The 24,873-nt window shown below is 35.3% G+C and overlaps 1 protein-coding gene, 1 long non-coding RNA gene and 2 other non-coding genes across 16 annotated transcripts in view; 3 read left to right on the plus strand and 1 right to left on the minus strand.

Annotated features, from left to right (window-relative positions):
* DNM3 (dynamin 3) overlaps positions 1-24,873 on the minus strand; it is a 576,940-nt gene that overhangs the window by 261,266 nt on the left and 290,801 nt on the right. The window lies entirely within an intron of this gene.
* Positions 12,795-19,005, plus strand: LOC129531567 (uncharacterized). Its single transcript, XR_008676831.2, has 3 exons — positions 12,795-13,228; positions 15,375-15,452; positions 16,993-19,005. It is a non-coding gene; the product is annotated as an uncharacterized lncRNA (long non-coding RNA).
* On the plus strand, positions 12,949-13,058 carry MIR199A (microRNA mir-199a). Its single transcript, NR_106250.1, has one exon. It is a non-coding gene; the product is annotated as a microRNA mir-199a (primary transcript).
* MIR214 (microRNA mir-214) lies at positions 18,683-18,792 on the plus strand. Its single transcript, NR_106253.1, has one exon. It is a non-coding gene; the product is annotated as a microRNA mir-214 (primary transcript).

Below are 24,873 nucleotides of genomic sequence, written 5' to 3' on the forward strand. Positions count from 1 at the left end.
ATTTTTTTCAAATATTTTCAATCTGCAATTGGTTGAATCCACAGATGTGAAACCCATGGAATTCAGAGGGTCAACTGTATATCCTAAATGCTTCATAAATATAATAAGTTAAATGAATTTACTGAAATGTATGTCCTAAATGCTTGATAAGTATTATCTTGTTTAATCCTCACAATACTCTATGGCAGAGGTTCCCAACCCCTGAACCACGAACACAGTACCAGTCCTTGGCCTGTTAAGAACCAGGCCATACATATTTATAGCTGCTCTCTATCACTTGAATTACCACCTGAGCTCTGCCTCCTGTCAGACCAGCAGCAGAATTAGATTCTCACAGGAGTGCAAACCCAATTGTGAACTGCACATGCAAGAGATCTAGGGTGTATGTTCCTTACGAGAATCTAATGCCTGATGATCTGTCGCTGTCTCCCATCATCCCCAGATGATGGAAAACAAGCTCAAGGTTCCCACTGATTCTACGTTATGATAAGTTGTATACATATTTCATTATATATTACAATGGAATAATAATAGAAATAAAGTGCACAATAAATTTAATGCACTTGAATCATCCCAAAACCATCCACCCCATCCTGATCTGTGGAAAAATTGTCTTCCATGAAACCAGTCCCCGGTGCCAAAAAGGTTGGGGGTCTCCTGCTCTATGAGAAAGGTTCTATTACTCCCAATTTTGCAGATGGAAAAATGTAACACAGAGTGAATTAACTACAGTTAAGTAACTAGCAAGTGGCAGTGTTGGGAATCAAGTCTTCTAACTTAAAAGGACAATGTCTTTTGCACTTTATATGTCCTTTAATGCTTTATATGTCCTAAATGCTCTTACATACATTCTATCCTTACTGCAAAAATAAAAAAATGAGCAATTACTGAAAAGAGTTAGTTTATTTATAGTATACAATCACTTTCTAAAAAAGAATTTAAGGCAATTAGCTTTAGATATAATGTTTCTCTTCCAGAAAAAAACAGGAGGAGGAGGAGTGAAAGGAGGAGAAAAAAATGAACACCTACATTATAACAATTACTTGCCAACATTAGGCGAAAAAAAGTAGGGAACCCAAGGCTTGGCTCTAGTGTCTTTCTAGGAATTATCAGGTAAAAAAAACATCCTGAATTGTCTGGAACATGAAATAAATCTATACTAAGTCTAGGTACTCAAAACTAAGAAGATTACAAAAATATAAATTGCAGGCACCTAGTAAGTCCACAGTCTGTTAGTACTACAGAGCCTGGTCCAGGAGCCATTGTCCATAGGATAGGATGGGGATGGAGCATGAGTTTTAAGTAGAAACAATAAAACTGATGAAGGCTAACTGAGCTGTTATCTATACCATAAACACTGGGGTGGTCATATTAGATTTTTACAGCCAACAGCAGTTCTTACTGGTTGATGCCCCTACTGCCTGGGTTGCTAAATATTTTGGAAATCATCCCTGAAGCTAATGTTTTTTTAAGTGCTTAATATACACTGGACACTATGCTGAAAGCTTCCACAGATTAATCCATATAGTCCTCCAACATCCCTATGAAGTAGAAACACTTATTATCCTCGTTTTATGGATGAAAAAAGCCACAAATGATGAATAACATTCACCAAGTCACACAGCAAAGTAAGCAGTCAAGCTAGATGCACACCAAGGCCTTCTAGCTCCTTAGTCTCTCCCTCAGTCACTACACTCTACTGCCTAACAACAACCAACGGTTTAGCATTGGCTAAACAGACCACATAATATTTTTAGATAAACCTAAACTTATGTGTAGATTTATATTTATCTGAAATACTAAAATCACTATCTTTCTTCTTAACAATTGTTTTTGCCCCTTAGTCATCCCAAGCAAACTCCTTGAAGGTATAAAGTTTGTATTTTCTACCTTAGTATCTCCAGCACAGAGTCTAACATCATAGGCGTCTGATAAATGTTTATGGAGTGAGTGAAAAAATAAAAGAATGACATAACTGGATGTTTATTTTTACATCTCACCTGAAAAATGGCACTTTCCATAGATATGAAGCCCCTTGGCTCTGAGTGTAGGCTTAGACAAATTATGTATTAATTATTAAGTATAGCCAGCTAAAAAATCACCAGAGCAGAAGTTACAATAGTAAAACTAACAAAAATACAAACAAGCACCATATTAAATAAGAGTATATAAAATAAACCTTAATTAGCTTCTTTTCTCCACCATAAAGCAGGAGAGAAATTAAGCCATGGAATGAAAGTTTTAATTTACTTACGTAAATGAACAATTTAATGTTATGATCTTCTTGATCTTATAAAAATATTACGGGTTTTTTTTTTGCAAAGCACAAGGCCTACCAAGTTGAGAAATGCATGTTTATTGCTCCTAAACATAGGTATGTATGATTTGGTCATGTTTATTAAAGGAAAATCACAATTGTATGGTTGGCCTTTATGTTTCAAATATTAACATTTTTATTAATCAGAATACATTTTATCTTAACTGAGTGTGTTCCTCTTTAAATGGCAACCTCATAACATATTTAAACTGTATAAGGATCACTAAATAGAAAATTTAAAAGGAACCTCCAGAATATTTTTCTCAAAATAAAAACAGTTCAATCTTTTTCCTCTCATCTGCCTTACTCATATACCTTTTCATATACAGAGTTTTAAATAGCTATATTAAAACATTAGGATAAAATTCTCCTCTCCTTAAAAGGGGTGATCTTAAACTAACAGAAAAGAGCCTTTTCTTGCTTCCTTCCCTCTTCTCATTCTCAGAATAATGTCTGCCTACCAAAGACTAGAATGAGACTTTCGTTTTAATTTTAACTGAAGCACATGTCATAGTTGTATTACTATACTACATCAACAGGAAACAAAATTACTCATCCATTCCACTGAGATAGCTAATACTAGAAGACTCAACACATTTTCTCCCTTCTTAAAGGACCTATGTGATAGGATTAGGTTTTGCAAATTCCAAAATACATTTATGGGGTGGGATCTAAAAATGGAATTCCTTTGCCATTCACTTTAGTTTTAAACAGCTTGTTTATCTTCTTCCTGCTAGCACAAAATGCAGTACAGAAATGGAAACCAGATTTCTTTATGTAGTGAATTTCATGTGGTTTCCACATTTCTCCTGGTAGTAGATTCCCAGCAAACACGCATCTAAATAAATTCCTCCGTGAGTGAATTTTAAGTCAGATGGCATCTGTAGCATTTTGTGGCACTTCTAAACACACTCTCAAATGCTCCAAAAATGGCCTACACATTGTGGCATTCTTCAACGCAGTTTTAAAATCTTTATACAGGTAAATAAAGTTATATAATGTAAACTAGGAAGTTGATTTTTTAGTGGCCTTGATTCTTACTCAAAAGGAATCCTCTTTCTTTGACTCCTTCCATTCAAGAAAATCTCAGATTAATTAATATGTGTTTATTCACCTGATTCCATTTGGGAAACTATTGTAGGGCATACCTAGAAACTACAGGCATGGCCCTGGACCTCAAGATGCTTCTAATCAAGTTAGAAAGATAAGATATAAATGTCAGAATAAGTGAAACGACAGTTTAAGAAGAATCAGCAGGTCACAAGCAACAAATGAATGAATGAACGAATGAATGGAACAGACAATAAGGTCTATATATGTTATTTGGAAATATTTGGTATGCGATATTCTTTGGAACCTTAGAAAACTGCTTTTAAATAAAAATATGATCAATCTGTAACTCCATCCTTCTTTCTCCACCCTTCTGAAGACACTTAATGTTTAAAAAATTCAAAAGCAACTGGCTCATAGAAAAATTACTTTAAAGGCCACATGGAAGTATCAAAGCAATTAGTTTGGGAGCTATTTGTTTTTAAGAATGCATACCTAGGGTTTAATTCATCTGACTGAAAATTTAAGGAGAAGAAACAAAATCTTATTAAATAACCTAACACATTTTTTACCAATAAGCTCAATTCCAACTTCATGTTCTAAAAAAGAAACAGGACGAATAGGGGCTGGAGAGAAGAGGAATACTCAGTTAGAGAAAGTCTCGTGCTGAATGGAGGAAAGATGGAAAGAAAAGATGAAATAGTGGAAAAGAGGAGGAGGAAAAAGGGCAAAAACTAATAAGCCTGTTTTACTGAATGCTTTCTGATCATGTGATTGATGCATATATTGAAGTATGGGAAATTAACACATATCACTGTCTTTTGATAAAATAACCAGTTTAATATTCTCTGCTCCTATTCTCTGTAAATGTTCAGGGACAACATAAAAGTCACCAAGGGTAGAAATGGTATTTGCTACAACACCATAACCACTTTCCCTAAGGCATTGCCATGGCAATCCTCCAAACTGTTGCCATATGAACTTGTTGCAGAATGTTTTCAAAAGCATCCCAATTTATTTTATCCATATCGTCGAATTAGGCCTCCCAGCCACCTCTGAGGTAGGTATCTTTCTTTACACCATTTGACAAATGAGAAAATGGCACAGCTGAACTTGAACCAATCAATTCTAATGCTCCTTCTCTGATATCTCAGTTGAATCCAAAAAAGCAAAGGTTTCATTTAACTTCAAAGAAGTAGAATTTGTTAAAGAAAGATGAAATTTTGAAAGTAAATATAACTAATTAAATCTGTACAAACACTAAATCACCAAACAGTTTCTGCTCTGGGCACTGAAACACTTGGCTTTAGTGTTTTCACTGTGAATGTTAATTCAAAGCTTTTATTTCACAATCACATTGTACGTTGGTAAGCAAGTTATCTTACACAGTTATGTAAATTATCTTACATGGTTAAAAACCGTTTTTAACATGGCCCTTCTAAACAGTTTCTGTCCGCATGCACATACACAAAAAACTCACTAAAATTCCTCTATAATGAATGTGAAGGAGACACGTACCGTGGGAATGGTAGTTTTAAGTGGGGAATTTGATATACTCAGAAATCCTCCCATATACATACACAAGAAAAATGCATTGAAAACGATATAGTATGGGAATGCAACAGAAGTGGCATTCATCTAAATTTGTCTGAATCTACAACATGCAATCTAAAACAAAATCAAATTAAATAATAATAAAATAGTTACAGTTGACATTACCTCAAATCAGATCCAACCTAACCCGTATAAGAATCACAGGGTGAGCAATACTAATTATTTTATGATCTGAAGACAAAGATAGAACTAAAATTAAGGTTGATTTACGAAGTAGATAGGGCAAAATTTACTGGAAAATCAACTCCCATTAGCTTTCTTGTTCTTTGTTAAAGATTAAAAAGAATGAGGGACTCAACTTTCCAAAAATTAACCAACTGAATTGTAGTACTAAAAACTTCTGGGTCTGGGATCACTGAAAAAAAAAAAAAAAAAAGGAAGGGAAGTCCATTATCTTCAAACTGGCTTTACCACTAGCAGAAGGCAATTACTTCTGGCAAATTCAAAAGAATCCTTTTAGCCAGCACGGTGGCTTAGGCCTGTAATCCCAACACATTGGGAGGCCAAGGTGGGAAGATCCCATGAGTCTAGGAGTTTGAGACCAGCCTGGGTAACACACTGAGTCTCTGTCTCTACAAAAAAATAAAAAAATTAAGATTAGCCAGGCATGGTGGTGCACACCTGTGGCCCCAGCTACTTGGGAGGCTGAGAGGTAGGAGTATCACTTGAGCACAGGAGGTCGAGGCTGCAGTGCGCCATTACTGCACCACTGCACTCCAGCCTGAGTGGAAGAGTGTTTCAAACAAACAAACAAAGACTCCTTTTATACCACTTATCCTCACTGTTTTCCTCTCTTCAGAAAACTTAAAAACAAACAAACAACAATTAGTGCACTTCTCAGTACTAACTTCATGAGACCCTGAAAATGCCTATGGATGCAAGTTGAACTCCAAGCACCTGCCCTAGTAGTTGACACACACACTGGCCAGGAAGCACCTGAGACCACCCCACATATTCTCAATGAAGTACAAATCCTTTAAAGAAAAAATGATTATTTAATAATCTACTAGCTTTTCAGCAAAACAAGACATTATTTCAAAAGCAATCATAATCCATTCTGGCCAATGAAAACCAAGGCTAGTTTTTTCTTGAAGAACCTGAGGAGAGATGGAAACAAAGTAAATTGTACCAGAGGAAAACATTTTGTTATAGGACAGAAGATTGGGAGTAAAGTGAGTGTTCCCCAAACAAAAATGAACCAATAGTACACAAAATGTGTGTGTAGTTTTAAAATGCAATTAGTGACAGCTCCACTCGAATAGAAACCAATAACTTGTTGCATTTGCAAAATTACAAAGGTATTTCTTACCCAGTATTTCCATGTTAACCTTTAACTATTGCTATGAAGCTCTGACAGGCAAAAGTTAAAACAATTAAAAAGACTGAAACGTCTATACACTAAACTAACGTTTAAGATTACAAAAAAACACTGCACATGTGCTAGGCTTAAAATAATATTACCTTAAAAAGAGAAAAGAATTTATTTTGATGTTAATAATTCTCACATAGAGATGATCTGGTTTAAATATATATACAAATACATACACACTTATATACATATTTACATATACTATATACACATATATATGCTCACATACATTTGTACACACAATTGCATATATATCTAGATCTATTTATCAGTCTACCTATCCATATATCTGCAATAAAACCAGATAAACTCAAGGGTGAGAAAGGTTATGATGGCTTTTCAAAAAGATTCTCCAAATGGTTATCTTAAGAAGTCAGCTTCCATTACAGTGTTTTTAAAACAATCCTGGGTGGCTGGTGTGTCCCGCAGCAGCCCTACCTGCATAAAGCTTAGCTCTGGGCCAGGCCCTGTTCTAAGCTCTTTTCAGAAAACCCTGTTTTAGAGATGCAAAAACCAGAGGTCAGAAAAGTTAAATAATTTGCCAAGGAAGCATCATAACAAGCTGTGAAGCCAGGATTCAAACCCATGCCAGCTGGCTCCAGAATACCCACACGACACTACCTCCTTGAGCTTCTGCTTCCTCATCTGTAACCATGGAGAGATCCTACCTTTCAGGATTGCTGGATTAAATTATATCACATGTGAAAGACACTAGCATGGACCCTGACATAAAAAAAGTGCTCAAAACAAAATACTAACTAACTAAACAAAACAAACCTCTAAATTCAGAAAACAGTATATGTCATTGTCTCTATAGCTTTTGTACTCTCATCCTGAGTGGCAGTGAAGTGGCACTGAATCTGATTCTGTGTGGCAAATGGAAATCATTTTTAGTTGATTAATACTAAAATAAGTATTTATAAAGATATGTGATTAATGCTCGTTTGCAACCTGTAAATAACCTTTCAACATGAACCAATTTATATGCCAAGTACTTTTTTTGGTATGTAAAAGTAAAGCCAATTTCCATGATGGCATGAATAGAAGTATTCTAATATGGTCTCATATGTCCTTAGAAACTAGAGTAAATTCTCTGGAAACTGAACAGAATTGAGAAGGCTAGTTAAAGTATCTATAATGGACACAGCTAAACAGACTTATGTTGGATCAAACCCTTTTAGAAATTCATGTAATTTGGGTTTCCCCTTTTGTATATACTAGAAGATTAAAATCCTAAAATAAAGGCAATGTGCTATGTATTACGCAAGTATGCCTACCATTACTTAAAGACTTAGAGCTTCTAAAATGACCTACTGCATAATTGCAGGTATTCTGGGTAAAGCAGAAAGCTTCCCTTCACACACATGCTTCCTTGTAGCCATTATGCTTAACATGTATCCCCATCCACAGAAAGGGTACTTTCTCCACCCCTGCAAAAAAAAGTAGTTTCTGTGTCCTTATATTATGCACATACAGATATTTTTTCCTTAGGATATCATGCATATTCATTTTTGAGTCACACTAAGGAAATAAAATACTGGTGATGCCAAAAGACATCAGGAGTCAATATTCTAAAATTGTCAGTGACCTGAGGACACCATGATTCTCTTGTCCAAGGGAACCAGTCCTCATTTTAAAGTCTGATTGTAACATGGAATTCAACGGGAGCTCACAGCACATAGCATTCAGATGATGCTTGTCAGCTTTTGAGGGTGGAAGCAGGCAGCAGACTACACTGCTAGTATGCTCTCACTTAAAATCTGCCTGAAAAGGCCAGCAACAATTTTCTAATCCCTTTAACTTGCCTTCCCCTAAAGATTTCAAGACAGTGCTTCCAATTTTATTGGAGTCATAAATCATATATTTACTTTCTTGCGACTGGTATCCAATAGAGCTAGAGTTTTTAAGGTTTGTCTGCTGGATGTATTATGCTACTGAAATATAAAAATGGCTGCTGTGCACGCCAGTGGTTAGTAAAACTCAAAGACGTAACATTATCTTTCTCAATTGATTTGAGGAAAGAATGTTCATAAAATATATACTGCTTTTGGTTAGGAGCTTATTTCTAAATAAACAGACTCAGCAATGGAAATTTTAGAGACGGGCAAAAACAAAACATGCGTCCGTAAATGTACGTTTTAAAATCAATTCTCTCACAATCTTTGTCTTTTGCAAACTTTCTGAAGACTGTAAAATCAGTTGCATTAAGTTTATGATTTATAGCTTTCTGATTTAACTTCTTTTTCAGTTGTTGAAGGAAAATCTCTTACTCCTCTGAAATATTTCTCCTCTATTTTACAGGCTGATGTTGCATCTCTGCCTAAGAAGGCACTTCACTGCAGTGATTTGAGGGAAGCCATTTGTTTGTGATTCAGGAAAGGGAAGAAAAGTGGAATACTCTGCTACAACATATCTAGTCCTTTGAGCCCTAACAAAATAGGAAATGCAGGAGATTAGGGGACTGCATTGCCTCCAATTAAAAAAAAAAAAGTGCTAATCCACACAACATAAAGCCAAACTAAGTGGGGCTATCTTCTCTAACTTGCAATGAACTAAGGTCAGCTAGATTTTTATCTTAGCTACAAACTGGGAAGGAGAAAACAACAAAAAAGGAAACACTACAACTTGGTTAGATCCTGCTTTTCACACAAGATTATATGACGGGTAGCTGCACAGGATGCTTCCAGAACATTAGAAGGCCAAAAATAAGCAAGGAAATATGGTTGGCTCAATGTTTACATTTATTTCTAAAAGAATAGTTCAATCTGGTACGTAGCTGCAGACATATATAAATATTAAAAGCACACTATGTTTTTTATTTATGATTTTTTTAAGAGAGCTGTAATTCTTAAGTTATTATCATGACAAATATTTGACCAGAAACCACATGCATACCATATAGCTCTTTACTCATTCTTTTAACAGTTTACTAAATGGACTACCATCAGCCAGTCAAAAAAAAAAATACAAATATATTGTTCCTGCCTTCAATTAGCTTATATTTTATCTAGGAAAAAAAAGTTTAAATACATAAAATAACAGTACAGGTAACATCTTAGTACAAAACTGTGAAAGCGCAGCAGATAATTAATTGGCATTTTAATAACAGGAAATATAAGCACTATAAGAATTTGGTAGGGGAACAAGTTGTTTCTGTAGGTTGACAATATTCTTCTGAGCACAGAAAAAAACTGAGTTTTTCCATTTGTGGACTCTGATGAAATAATGTTTAAGCTCTCTGAGCTTTAATTTTATCATCAATAAAATGGGGATGATAATAATAGCTACACTATAGGATTATTATAAGAAACAAATACGTTGTACATGAATGGATTTTGTAATCTGTAAAGAAGCTGTAAAATGACCATTGAGAAAGTAGTCAAAGGAATCATGCCAAACAGTTACCATTAGTTTGGGAAGACAGAAGGGGTTAAGAAGTTGGAAGGGATAATGATGATTAAGAAGTTGGAATGGATAATGATGATTAATTTTTTTCTTGACATACCTCTCTATTGTTTGAACTTGTGCACTAATCTTGTAACAAAAAAAACTTAAGGCTATAAAATATTAGCTGAAGTACGCATATCTGGATATCACAAAATAATTGTAAACACTAGTAACCCTGCCCCTTTAGAGGTACACAGAAAGAAGCCTCAGTCCTGGTTTCAATTTGAGAATTTCCAAAGTCATAAAAATGTGCCAAGATTGGGAACAATAACTAACTGAAACAGCATTTCCTTTTAATAACCCTTTAAAATAGAGCAAATTTTGTAGTCACCCAAAACCATCTATTGATTCAATAATCACTTTGGTCAACAACTTTTGAAATAAGCAAATTAAATAACTTTAGTTCCTCAAAGTCAAGGATTTGTCATGTCCAACCTTGCTTTCTAGGGCCCAATACATTTTGGGTATTCAAGTGATAACTTTACAGACGTAAGAAGAGTCATTAAGGCATTTCCAAATCAATGCCAAGGACTTTTCAGAGCAGAATGACCAACTTTTTAAACTGCACTTGGTAACAGATGTGTATTCCTAACATTTTATGTAAGTGTGAGCTTTTTGAGGGCAGGAGTCAGGTCTTAATCTTTGTATGCCCAGTTGCTGGTATTGTGACTAGCGGGTGAGTAGGCAAGAATAAATATTCGTTGAACTATTTGGAGGCAAGAGCACCCTCAAACACTTCAGTGAACTGGAAACTCAAGGAGATGGACATATATTCTAAGGGGAACTCAATTTCTATAGCTGTCTCTGGAGAAAATTCCTTAAAATGTTTCAAGAGTCATAAAGATTAGTATAAAGTTAAGTCACTTGATTGAAATATTGTAAGATTCTATTTGGTGTAGGTAGTAGAACCATTTGAGGGCATATAGATGTACAGACTAAGGTGAAATCATGGTGCAGTCTGACCAGAACCACCTTTTGTTTGCCTTGACAAAAATTTCCAAGGCATGTCTTATGGACATAAATGGAAGTGGGCAGAAGAAAGGCTTTCACTTTCTGTGGCAGAAGCAGGTCTACACCTGGAATACTGGCTGACTACTGGTTCAGTGGTTTATGGCTCCTCTATGAGGGCTTCATGTGAGTAAACACACAGATACTTTGAAAAGAATGGAGTTGGTATCCACATATAATACAGGTATTAGATTGTATTTAGTCACACTTAGATCATTTCCAGTAATATGCAAGCAGTGACAGGGAAAAAAGGGAGGTGAGTCTTATGGGCTTGTGCAAGCACTATTGAATAGGCCCTAAAGACACAAGTATGGAAGCAAAAGTACAGAGATATAAAGTCATTCCTCTGACTCCTATTGATGATATAAATATTTCTATGAATGGTGTACCCAGTGCTAACCTCTGTTCCATCCTAAGATGCCAGATAATTCATGTTTATCTTATTTAATCTTCCTCACAAGATAACAAGGGCTTGTCATAACTTTTGAAGTCTTTAGTAGTGTGCTATTTAATGATTCAAAAGAGGCCATTTTATGAAAAGCAAATGCTTTAGGACAGTACTCACTTGAAGCTTTTTGAAATATACAATGCAGCTTATAAAAAAGAGATATATTTTTCTACTTCTAAAAAGTATTTCAGAAGGCCAGTGGAAATGAATTGCTTTGGCTGTACTTTCTTTAAAGAATGCTAAGTTTCTTAGTCTGGTTGGTCAAATTAAATTTGGAAGCTACCTAGAAATTTTCTCACATTTTGATCTTTAGAAGGGCAATTAATCAAGCTCTTGTTTGAGGCAACTCTAGCTTTGATCAGAATCCTATGGAGGGAAAGTGAGAGAACTACATATTCAGAATATTCAAGAGTATATATAATTGAAAACAGCCACAACAGGGAAAGAAAAGTAGATGCCAGTGGGCTGATATCTTATAACCTTTGGTCAAGCGGTACTTGGCAAATTTCAACAGATTTAGTTAACCAGAGATAAAACTAAGCCACAGAATACCATGAAAACAAAACAAAAGTATCAAAACAGAATCAGGAATTACAGTGAAAAACAATGTTATACCTAACAGCATGGATCTACCAGAGGCGATTTGTTAGAAGACCTGAGTCGTTGTTTCGTAGTGGATGCTTCAAACAAAAACTTTAACGTTTCTTTAGGTCAAACTATAGCACAGCATTCAGAGACCCAGCCAAAATAGCTGAGGGAAACTAGGAAGGCCACATGTGGAACTAATTACTCATGTAGAGGCCATGACAAAGAACATTTCTCCAGACTTTTCATGGGGGCTTCACTTTCAGGAAGTTGCTATAATTACTGTTCAAGTCTAGAGCAGCCTGCAAGCTGCTGACAGATTCAACAGACAGGAGAAGGAGGGAGAGAGAGAAGGAGAGAAAGAGAGAGAGAGCGGGAGGGAAGGAGGGAGGGAGGGAGAGACAGAGGGGGAGAGGGGGAGAGAGGGAGAGAGAGAGAGAGAGACAGACAGACAGAAACTTATCTGCCCTTTTTGACGAGTGAAATACCAGAAAATAAAGTGCCACAGGAAAGCTCAAAAAGGTTTCCAAATGAGCTCTGCCTTCCAGTGTTCAACTTTCTGTTTACTATTTCATCTACCCTCTATCTTCAAATTACTTCTCTAGCCTGGGTCAGACAGTAAATTTGTACTTCTACACTAACTCACTTTCAGTTGGCCACAGCCGAACTGTACATCTTGACTCTTTTTTTTACAGCTTTTCCATACTGGGGCCCACTTCCTGCCCAGTTGAGGAAAAAAATCTGGCCTGAAGATGAAATGACTGCTTAACGTTACACTAAAACATCTGGTACCATTTTATGCACAGACCCATGTCTGAGAGCAGGCGATTCTAGCGGTCTCTCCAGCGGCACAGCGCATACCCAAACCTCCCCAGGGTGACATCATCCCATATATGGACTCTCCAGCCCAGCCCTCCCCCTTTTCCTGGTCCTAAATTCATTGCCAGTTCCCCAGTCTGCAGCAAATGTGCCACGTCAAGACTGGAAATCACAGCCCTTGAGTGTGTCTCAGTCAGCGCAGCAGAATTCAGGAGGGAAAGCTGAATGCAACCCCTGGTGCAGGAAGGGAGGCTTTTCCTGAGGACCGGGAGAGGATTTTAAGTACATAGAAGGAAGCTTCTGGAGATCCTGCTCCGTCGCCCCAGTGTTCAGACTACCTGTTCAGGACAATGCCGTTGTACAGTAGTCTGCACATTGGTTAGACTGGGCAAGGGAGAGCAACGCCATGGACTGCTGGGGACAAAATGGGCTGTTTCCAAGGAGAAGACATTTGTTTGCTCCTTTTTTGAATCTCATATCCAGTGTTTTTCTTCACAGGTTTTGCACACTAGGGACCAAGAAGCCCTCGGGGACACTGCTGAGAAAAGACTGCCGAAGGGAAGACCAGCGGGTAAGGCCTTCTTGACTGCTCACCTGGTCCTGTGACCAAGGGAACCTAGGTGGGGAGCCCATGATTTGTGTTCACATGCAAGGGAAACAGAGGTACATGTGTGATGGGTAGAGATGTATTTAATTTTAAAAGAGCAAAAGTGTGTGGTATATAGCGATTTACTGTATTTTTTTTTGATTTCTGAAGATTGATAATTCAAGTGTTTTCTTAAAGGTTTTCCCACTTCAAAATGAAATATGAAAAAACTCATTCCAGACACTTAAGAATAGTTTAATGAGGCTACTTTTGAATTGTTTAATAATAATTCAAAGATTTAAAAACTTACATGGATGAAGGCTGTATGTATAACTTTTAACATCCCAGGACTGAAGTCATTTTTCCCCAAAGTAAAGAATACTTGCTGGTTTTTAAATGCTATATGGATAGTGCTTTTCTGAAGATTTCCTTCTGTAATATAAACAACAGGAATAATAGTACCTAACAATAAAAGAAGAACCTGCCAAGTCTTGCCTACCAGACAATGCAGATGGGATTTGCCCACAGAAGAGCGCCAACCCACAACTTATTGAGTCAGCAACTGAGTAAATCAGGGAATAAAAACCTCTATCTTTAGATACCCCTGTAAATATCTGTTTCACATTTTTTTTAATCAAAGAGTGGTTGATAATTGCTGCTCAGCTGAGCCCTCTTGCCTATAGCTTACAATGCTTCCACTTCTCTGAGCATTTAAAATAAGGCACTTTGTTTAGAAACCCACCGATAAAAAAGGAATTTGTAAACGAAGGCAGAAGTTTTCTTTGGTCAGTTTCCAGCTGTCCTGGAGGTGAAAGAGGGTGGGAGAGGGGGAGGAAGGTGGGAGGGAAGAAAACCCTCAAACTGAATGAAATCCTAATAGAGAAAATAATAGAGCAAGTCTGGATTGCAATGTGATCTGTGCTGAACTTTAGAGGTCGGTCCCTTAAAGAAAGTTCTGGAAAAATGTTATTGCCTCATCCCTAATTTTCTTAACCGCCATTAATTTCTATTCCGAAACAATTCTATATAATGAAAACATCTCTTCTACAGGGTTTGTGAAAAATAAACATAATCTCTTTTGTCCTCCTTTAAAGTTACAGTGGTTCCTGAACAAATTCTTTTCTAAGTTATACATTTTGCAACAATTCAAAAATTGACTCAAGTTCTCTTTAGCAAAATATTTTATTATAAAAGATTCCCTAAGTTTTCTTTTGTCAAAACAACTTACTTTAAAAATTACCCTTCTGATCACCCCAAAATGTGTATAAAGAAAACATTAAGTATTCTCATATATTAATGATTATTAGTTAAAATATAAACAGCAAGGAGAAATTTAGCTACTTTCACTTAGATGATATAGTAAAGTCATCCTCTCATTTTCTATTGTGACTTGGAGAGTTCCATATTAATTATTTTTAGTAGAACAAATGAGATGTTAGAAATCTATATAGTTTCTTTTACATAAGAAAACTAAAAAAAAGTAACTTAGAGGAGCTCATTTTTTCAAGAAATATATTGTTTCTAATTGATACAATTACTGAAGAGGAAAAATAGCTAACAAGGTACTTTGGTAATGTTTTTCTCAAATTTTCTGGGTTTTTTTTTTTTACTCTAGAAATGATTACATTTCAAAATTTGCTTTCATTTAATGTATATTTAATTTCAATTTCTTTCTTCATGTTAAACGGTCTTTTTGTTTCAAAGAAATGAATCCCTATGGGTCCCTCACCTATTTTCTCCCTCAGGATGACTTTTAGTCTGGAGATAGAAGGGACATAAGGGTGCCCCTGGCATAAGTACAGGAGTAGAAATATAAGAATTACTTTGTAAAAGGATAACCAAGGAGTTCCTGAACATGCTTGATGTGGCTCTAGCGACTTATTTTCGAGGCAAAGTTTTAACAAATGAAAAGGAATAGTACTTATTTTTCAATTATATGGGCTAAATTAAAGATCAAAAGTAAAAGCTCATTTTATAAAGCTCTGCTGAATGAAGGCAGGATTGTAGTTTATGCGCTGGTACACACGCCCACATTTATATACATTATAGCCGTATCTATATCCAGGTAAATTAGAGAAATGTTTAATTTTATTTTCATATTACTTTATAAGGAGATATACAAATATTTTAGGGATCATGGAATCTATTCCAGAGGAAACTAACCAACAGTGAGCATCTTCAACTAAAACTACCCCTGGATGTAATAAGTGTAAGTATTAAAATTAAACATTATACGTGGTCATGAAGAGAAAATTGTTTCAGGGTCTGTCCAAACTACACTTCATAGAAATTTCATAATTATTTTTCATTTTAGCATGTGAATGATTGATAAATTGGACTAGGTACTGGGTTAAAAGGACTTTTCCACCATCTAAGAGAAAGGAAGTTCAGAGCCTTAGCTTCAACACCATAATTTCTTAATTGGAAAAGGATCAATCTAAAACGGTGGACTTAAATTTTCAAACTCATTTTTCTTTTAGGCCACAGATCTCAAAATCAAAGAAAGACTGTTTACTATAGGACAAAGTTTCACACTGATCACTTTCCTGTAGTTAGTCAATAGGCTTAATATCCTTCCTGCTTGGCATTCGGGCTTTGGGCCCAGATAATATGTTTATGTTTGTAAAAGACCAAAATATACTATCTACCCCCACCTCTCGCCTACAGACCACCCATGTATTTCACTCTGTGGGAAAGAGTTTAGGCATAAAAATCCTAATGAAAGAATTCTTCCCACTTTTTTGGTTGAAGTCTTAAGCTGTTATAAGATATAAAAAGTACAACTTGGTAATGTGAAAAAATTCACTCATCCACAAGCATCCATGCTCGGTAGAGAGACGCCAAAGCTTTCACTTACTCTGTAAGGGAACTGCTCTTTATAAACAATGCACTTTACTCTGCTCTAAGGAGAATAGCCCACCCATCACAATAACGTCAAAATAATAACTAAGAGACCATCACTCAGAAATCCTGGCTTAAAATAACTAGAAGGTCAGGCTTTAACCTGAGACAGGAAATTCCTGAGTTAAGATAGAAACTTTCTTACTTCAAATCCCTTCTTACTTTCATGTTCTGTAAATTAAGTAGAAATAAATATTTACTCATTTTCAAAGGTCTCTTACAAATAATTTTTATCAGTTTTAATAGATAGAGATAACGAAGTAAATTAGGAAAAATAATTAAATCTTCATTTTGAATTTTTTGACTTAGCGTGACAGCCAGTTTCCTGGAGTTGCTTTGGTTTAATTTCACTACAGAAGACTTAGAAGACAATTCTTTTCTTACATTTTTTTCCTTAAGAAATAAAAGACAAAAAAGAAAACAAGGTGTAATAACCACACTAAAAATTACATGGTATGATAATAATACAAATAGCTCTTTTATGTTTTAGCTAGTATTTTAAGTAATAATAAACTAATATTCAACCTATAATTTGGGAGATTAAAAAAAGGTCAATATGGTTTTCAGTCTTTCATCTTTTTAACAAGTTTAGGGGCAGGTTCAACATAACAATGAAGTGTGCATATGTCACATACTTACTGTAAGTGTGTTTTAAAAATCTATCAGAAACATAAATTGTCCAAAAGCCTTATGAGTAGAACAATTGTTTTTAGCAAGATTTTTCTTTTCCCCTGAAAAACTGTTGTGGTTTTTCTGGCTCAAAAAATTTTTATATCTTGCCTTAATAAAACTGTTTTATATTAAAGCATAACATACAAACTCACAAATATTTCTTTTTATTTTTTCAGGTTGCATGCATCATTCCTTTAATTGAGCAGAGTTAACTGGATCAAATTATTTATGGGAGAGAGAGGAAAAGTTATAAAGAATTATAGTAATTTTTAATTTCCACCAATATACTCTTTGTAAGTGAATCACTCTATAATTACTTTCTGTTGCACTGAATGCAGCAACAATAACACAATAGTATTTTAAGGCACTGGTTTTTGGCATACTCTAACCTTGTAATTATTTAAATAACAGCCAAGTTTACTCATGTTTTTTATTCTGTCAAGAAAAAAAAAAAAAGTTCCTTTACTCGAAAGTGATGGCCGAAACAGAATCGGAAATTTATTTTCTTGAAATTACATAAATACACAGAAAATGGCACTTATTAGCTTTTGTTAAAACATTACCTTACCTAATCACTGCATAAAAGTCCAGATTTGTAGAAAATTGTAATTTTCTCAGTATCTAAAACTATTTTGCTTTCCATTAAGTTTCTATTTGCTATTTTCTCAGAATTTTACAATTAAAGATAAATCACAAACTGTTTGTTTTTCTTAAAGTTCTTTGAGAAAGTGTCTAATTATACAATCCTTGGACAATATTGTGTTTTTTTGGTGCTGTGTTTTTTAAGAAGTCCTACTTACTGGAATTTTGACTATTTGGATATTTTTGTTTTTAAAAGGGGAGGGGAATTTGCTTAATACTTCTAAAGATGTGAATTGATAATTGATATTAAAATAGAATTATTCTCGACTCACCAGAATTAAATTTTATATCTGCATATTTAACACTATTAGCTCATATAAATTATAAGAAAAATTTTCAAAGGATCTGGTTTTAATTTTTTGGATAGGAAATGAATTTGCCTTTTCTGCCTTTTCTTAAGTACTATTTTGTAACTATATTGCACTAACTATATCCAAAACACATTCTGAGCATCACTGTGAGTAACAACCTTCCAGTTTGTACCCTTTTGATTCACAGCATGGCCCTATAGTTAATTAAGAGGTGGATAACTTAAGCTCACAACTGCCTTTAATTTGATTTCACATCCACACTTATAAACTTTGCATTTAAAAGGAAAATGAGACATTTAAATAGGTTCCTGTTGTTTCACATATAATTGGTAAAAACATATTCCCTTGTAGAATCCCATTATCAAAGCATCAAATACCAAAGTCAGCAACTTGGGTTGCCAAATAAATTAGGCTCATTAATTATTTTGAAAAGGGCTGCTGTTTCCATGTAAATGATAATTTTCTTTTTCATGGACAAGGTTATGGTACTTATCTACTAAAAGAAACATGCATAAACATAGTTTTTATCTTTAACTTCAGTATTAAAATATGCAGTTTTTTGCAAAGAGGAAAAACATCTGGTTCAATTACGCTGAACTCTGACTACATGTGGGCCAGTAATAATATGAATTGGATTTAAGAATAAACCTTGTGTTTAATCTCTTTTTTCCTTAAAATTTTAATGTGAGTTTTCTGTTACGCAAATTATCCATGTTAGCACATTTGGAACAAATGTATAAATGTACTTTCTGAATAAAGTCAAAAGTCTAACTTGTTTTTAGTTCCATAATGTTTTAATGTTTAATTATATTGTGTATTTTTCTCCCTTTCCCCTTACTCTCCAAAATCACCAAATCTGGAAAACAGGCTGATTGTATCTGTCTATGAGCAAAGGAAACCTGAAGGAACCAAGGGCCTGGCTGGACAGAGTTGTCATGTGTCTGCCTGTCTACACTTGCTGTGCAGAACATCCGCTCACCTGTACAGCAGGCACAGACAGGCAGTCACATGACAACCCAGCCTGAATGACAACCAGCCATTGAAAGAAAGCAGCCCTCACACCATAGCATCTACACCAAGAGCTACAACCAAAATGAGGGGCTCGGGGGCCTGGGGTTTTAATCTGTTGGTTTAATACTTAACTCATGTATTATTTTATTTTGATTCAAGTATTAAAACCCACCAAAAGTAAAGTGAGTGGTGCCTATGAAATATAATAAAACCCATTTCTGAAAATGTTCCTGTGCATTCTATAGTTCTCTTTTCCTAATTGTTGTCAGTAAATCACTACCCTTGACCTTTATTGTACACAGCTTTGCAGCACCCTATATTGATATAGAAACTCAGTATAACAAAACAATATAACTTCAGTCTGATGCTTAACAAAGAATAAATTATTCTAAGAATTCTTGTCCATAAACTAAGTATGGTTTTCTATGTCATGATTTTTTTTTTTTTTTAGAAGGGGATAGGGTGGAAAGACAGAGAAAAGAAAAGGGAGAAAAAGAGTATTCCAAAGGATCAAGTGCTTTGAGTTAACTCTGCCAGTCTGGGTTAACTCTGCCAGTCTGGCTCTGGGCAAAACAGAGTGAAAAGACTACTATTTCCAACTAGTGTTCAACTGTATTAAAATAATAGTTTCTCCTCTTTTGACATATGGAAAGTTGAAATTTTTGATACTTCCACGTGTCATGGTATACATAAATTTATGACTGCGCCATTCTTTAATTAAGGCGCTTATGCTACAGTTCTAGGAGTAGAATTTACAAGGCCAACACATTCACTTGCAACCTATGCTTCCATCACTATAAACTTTCAAGATCTTGAGATGTTCAGGCAATTCATTTATCTTCAGAAGCATAAGGAAAGTGGTTAATGCACTTGAAATGTATATTTTGACACATCTTTTGAGAAAATATCCAAACTTCAGTTTATGCACTGTTAACTGGAGTGAAATGATAAGGGATGGCTTTTGTCTATGAATACTTTAAATACTTAAGGGTAAAAGGTGGGAAGATGGATAAAATTAGAAATGTGTCAACTTTTATTTAGTTCATTAACATGTTTTAGCTTCAGTATTTGAAATTAATTTTCATCTTTCTTAGATTCTGGTCCAGCTTAAAAAATGTAACACAAGGCTACTCAAAACTCTTTTCACATTTAATAATTAAACACTTTATTATGTATTCTTAACTAAAGCAAACTATTTTTCATTCAGCTATTTTATTTTTAAAATGAAAGTCTCAGTCTTAAAGCTAAGATCCCAGTGAGTTTCAAATTTTCTGACAATGATATTTTAACCAAACCTGACATTATAGTTTCTTTAATTAAAAAACTGAATGATGGGGCAAAACTACAAAGCACAAATATGATTAAAGTTAAATTTCTCTCATTTAAACAATCTTGTCTTATGGCAATATGTCATCTGCTAAAATTCATCTCTGCTTCTGCAAGATACATTGCACGATGCAGATTTTTGCCTTAAATAAAAGTCCCATTACTAGCAAATAAAGTCCTAAACAATACTTACAAAATGTAGAATATAAACAGGAAGACAATATAAAAATTACTCACAGAATATCGACATCGTTCTACCCAATCTTAAATGCCTTGTACCACCTGTTGCAAATGCTGCCTATGAGAGTTCACATATGGAATTATTCTACTGGACCCTGCAAGGCTCAGGAGAGTGCTTGACAGCTCCCAGAATGAGACAATGACCTAGCCAGAACATTAAGGAGACTACACCCGTCCTTCAGACTCCAAAGGGAAAGCTAGGACGGCAGCAGAGTCATCCTAAAGTGAGGCACTCCAGGATAACATTTTCAATATTTTTCCTTAAAACATAAAGTTAACACCTTTTTTGTTAAACATTTTTTACTCAATTTTCAAAAAAATGCTTGAAAGAATGTTTTGTATGTATTTTAAAGTCATTAAATGAGGCACATTTAAAAATTTTTCTCTTCTGGGAAAGGGTAATATAAAGGATAATATTGCTCTTCCAGGATAAACTTTTGAGTAGGACAAATAATGCATATAGGGGAGTGGGTTTGAACCTAAACTCATTTTTAATAAATTTGGAATAGGATTGGCCATTATGGTTTATTGAATAATACTCTTTTTTTTCAAAATTATAAATCTTTAGATAATGCCAGAACATGGAAATATTTGTATGAATAATCCTATATTAAAAAAGAATAACATCAGATAGTTTATGTATGTAAAAAAATATACAACTGTGATCATGCAGAATTTTAAGTAATATAAGTGGATTAGAGTTCAATATTTACTGGGACTTTTGTGAAAATATCTAAGTTTTGGCTAACTAAATAACTTAACGAAGGAGTGTGAACAGTGTTCACAGGGTCGACGCTGACCTTTTCCACTACAGGGAGTGTGCAGATCTGGTAGGAAATATGCACAATCTTAAAAGTATAAGTGAAACTAGAAAGAGAGCTGAATATTTCTATAACTTCTTGATCTCACAACTTTGATCATCCAGGGATATAACTGTCATTTTGTTTCCTATTTCTGAAGTTACATTTGTCATTTGTTATTGTTACAAAATGAAAACAATGCTAAGTAAATATCCCTATAAGGGAATTATATAATCTCCTTATCAAGTTATCCAAACACTTCAACCCACAAAAATGAGGCCTGTAATTTCTTAAGAGTCCAAAGAATGTCCTTATTTCAATGCAGATGTTGGGTTTTCCTCAATAGTATAAGGTTAGCAGATTTCCACTGGAAACGCCTATGTTGCATTATTCTGCTTGCCTAGGAGTAGCTCATTATGATTTAAATCTTTACACACTGGGCTATAGAAATAGAATAAATATTGACTAAGTGCTTTTATTATACATAAATTAACAGTCCTCTTTCTTCAGAGATTTGAATTATCTCTTAAAATTTACACATTTTTGTATTTTTAAAACCAATTTCTCATTGGTTTTAAGAAAAATAAGGCTCTTTTCTCCTTGAATCAGGGTCTCCCATTTTCCTAAAATTCACATTTTAGACATAAGTTAAAGAAAAGCCATCATTTTTTTCAAGTCTGATTTTAAAGTATTAATGTAAAATTATCTAGATCAAAAATCCATTTCAAAAAACTTTTGAAATGACAGTTTCTGTTTTATTCTCACATCTTGCTTTTTACTAAATCCCTTTCCAAAAATATACAACATATATGGGCAATGTATGAAAACAACATTGGGAAATTAATTTTCTGTTTAAATGATTTTCAATCCAGGAAGTCATATATATATAGTCAGAGGATAAAAAACAAACAAACAAAAAACAAAAACAAAAAACACTAACCTTCAATGATGAAAATTAACAAAATTTAAGACTATTTAAGACAATCTACCTTTAATGGTAATTTTACTCTGTAATTCAATAATTTAATTTTGACACTTGATATGCCAGGACGTGATTAATTATTATGCTGCATTTATTCATTCATTTGCTCAATGACACCTTCATTCAATCAATCTTTAGTTAGTGCCTCCTATCAGTGCTATGTCCCCTGGTGGTAGGACAGGGAACAATGTCTCCTGGTCTCAAGAGGCTTACAGTTTGCTGCAACTCTTAGCATGTGTGACGAGTTGTTCGTGTCAATTTTCACCTTCCAAAAACATCTCTTAAATCCGTTCATTTTCATCAAATTCCAACAACTCATCCCAGCCCAAGCTACCATTATCTATGCAGACCACAATAGATGTAGAAAGCAATAGCTTTCTAGTAACTCCCCAGTCCAGTTTCGCCCTCTTCCAATCCATTCTCCACAAGGCAACCAAAGGAATCAGTAAAGAATTCAAATCTTATCATGTAACTCTCCAGCTTAAAAACTTCAAAGACTTCTCATCATTTTTAATATCAAAATCCTCATCTTTAGAGTACCTTTCTCTTTTTGCTCCAGTCACACTGGACTTAATTACCCTCCTTAAATTCATCAGGCTCAATCCTGCCTCAGAACATTAACACAAACCTTCTCTGACCATCCAACGTAAAGTACCCCCTACCTGTGTCCTCTATCCCAGACACTCTATGTCAACTCATCACTGGCTTTATTTTCTTCCTAGCCTGTAATCAGCATCTGCTAGGTTTTCCTATTTATTTGTATGTTTGCTTTATTGGGAAAGACCTTCATAAGAATAGGTAGCATGAATTCCTTGCTAATCATTTTATCCTTAGTGATTAGGACAGTGCCTGGTACATAACAAGTGTTCAGAAAGTAATTGTTGGGAAATGTTCAGATGATTAAGAGCACAGCACTGACACTTAGCACCTGGCTAAGTTACTCACTCTCTTTTGAGCCTCAATTCTTTATCTCTAAAATGGAGAATGTAAATAATGTGCTCAGTGAACTATAAATACTCAATAACTATTAGCCATTATGGTGATGATCCTCCTCATTAAGATCATCGAGTTTGAGTTGTGGTTGCAAGTAGCATTCCCCCTAGTCATTATACCTGCTTAAATTCACGAAGGCCAGCTTTCAGTCTCAATGATGATCTTAATGATGAGAACTTCCTGTCTTGTTTCTTGAGAGTTCTGAATGAGTAACAGAAGCTAGTGACTCAATCATAGCTGTGTGTAGCCCATAAATTTGCTACCTTGAACTTAAGTGCTCCACACCCTCACCACCAGCTACTACCCAGCCACCATCCTCTCTTGCCTGGACCATGGTCAGAGTTTCCAATCTGGTCTCCCTTCTTCCATGCTAGCCATCCCCACTCCCTTCACGCATCCACCCGATCCCACTTATTATGCACAATCCAGCAGCCAGGGCAATCTTTCTAAACCATCAATCCAATCATGTCACAACCTGTTGGAACACTCCAATCATTTTCAATTATCCTTGTAATAAAATCCAAACCATTGGGTAGGGACTGATAAGGCCCCCATCCACCGGTACCTCCGATTTTATCTCCTGCCTTTCTCCCCCACCGTTCCTATGTTACAACCACAGACTTCCTGTTGGATCCCATCTCCAGGGTTTTTATACTTACTGTTCCCTCTACCTGGAATATTCTTTAGCAAAATCTTCTGCACAGTTCATTATCTCAGTCTCTGCTCAAGAGGTACTTCCTTCCAATCACCCAAATCTAAAGACCCCTCCCCTATCACTTTCTAACTCAATGCCCCGTTTTATTTTCTTCAGAGCATTTACTATCTGACATTGTATTACTAGTCTACTTGCCTGTTAGCTCCATAGAACAGTAACTTTGTCATTTCCTCTTTTTTAAAATGATCTAAATGGATGAAACTACCCTTTCCTAGAATTTCTTCATTTAAATAATTCCATTTATTTCAAGGGTCATTTCCACTCTCACCTGCCCCCAACTACCCTCCATACCATACCTTGGTTATACACAGCACACAGAGCGGGACTATTCATGGCACTTGGTTAATATTATAACTGTGCATATTTATTTTCCATTTGTTGTAATCAAGTACTCATGAGGAAGCTACAAGGGCAGTGATTTTGTAAAGAATTATCCTGAGTCTGGAGGAGAGGAGATGAGCCAATAACCAAGAGCTCACCAAGCCTTCAAAGCTTCTTCCTTCCCTACAGAGAGCATCCTATACCTTCCAATGGGCTTATTTTCAGGACTCACAGAGCCAGACTAATGCCACACTCCAACAGCAGTAGCTACTCTAGAGTCTTCAGTGTCTCTGCTGCTAACACCCAGGAACATGTCAATGCTGAGATGCCTGGAATTCATCTTCATAAGTCCTCTGTGGGATGAGGTTGGCTTGGACAACTCCAGGCATCTCTGGGATTCTTGCCTTTATTTGTGGTTGAAAGCATAGGCTCTGGAGCTCAACAGCCTGGGTTCAAATTTCTGCTTTGCCACCAACTAGCTGTGTGACTTTGGTAAGTTGGTTATCCTCGCCAAGACTAAATGTTCTGCAATAAGGAAAATAGTCCTGTAGAAGACTTTTTTAAAAAAAGGTTTTGTTTTATTTTTAGTTTTCTCATCAACAATAGGAATAGTAGTAGTTAAGGCTGAATATGGTTAAATGAGTTAATTAATACATATAAAACACTAGCCATCACTGTTATGATTCCTTAGTAAAATATTTTCTGCGGCCTTGTAT

The sequence above is a fragment of the Gorilla gorilla genome, chromosome 1, assembly GCF_029281585.2.
Source record: "Gorilla gorilla gorilla isolate KB3781 chromosome 1, NHGRI_mGorGor1-v2.1_pri, whole genome shotgun sequence".
Taxonomy (NCBI): Eukaryota; Metazoa; Chordata; class Mammalia; order Primates; family Hominidae; genus Gorilla; species Gorilla gorilla.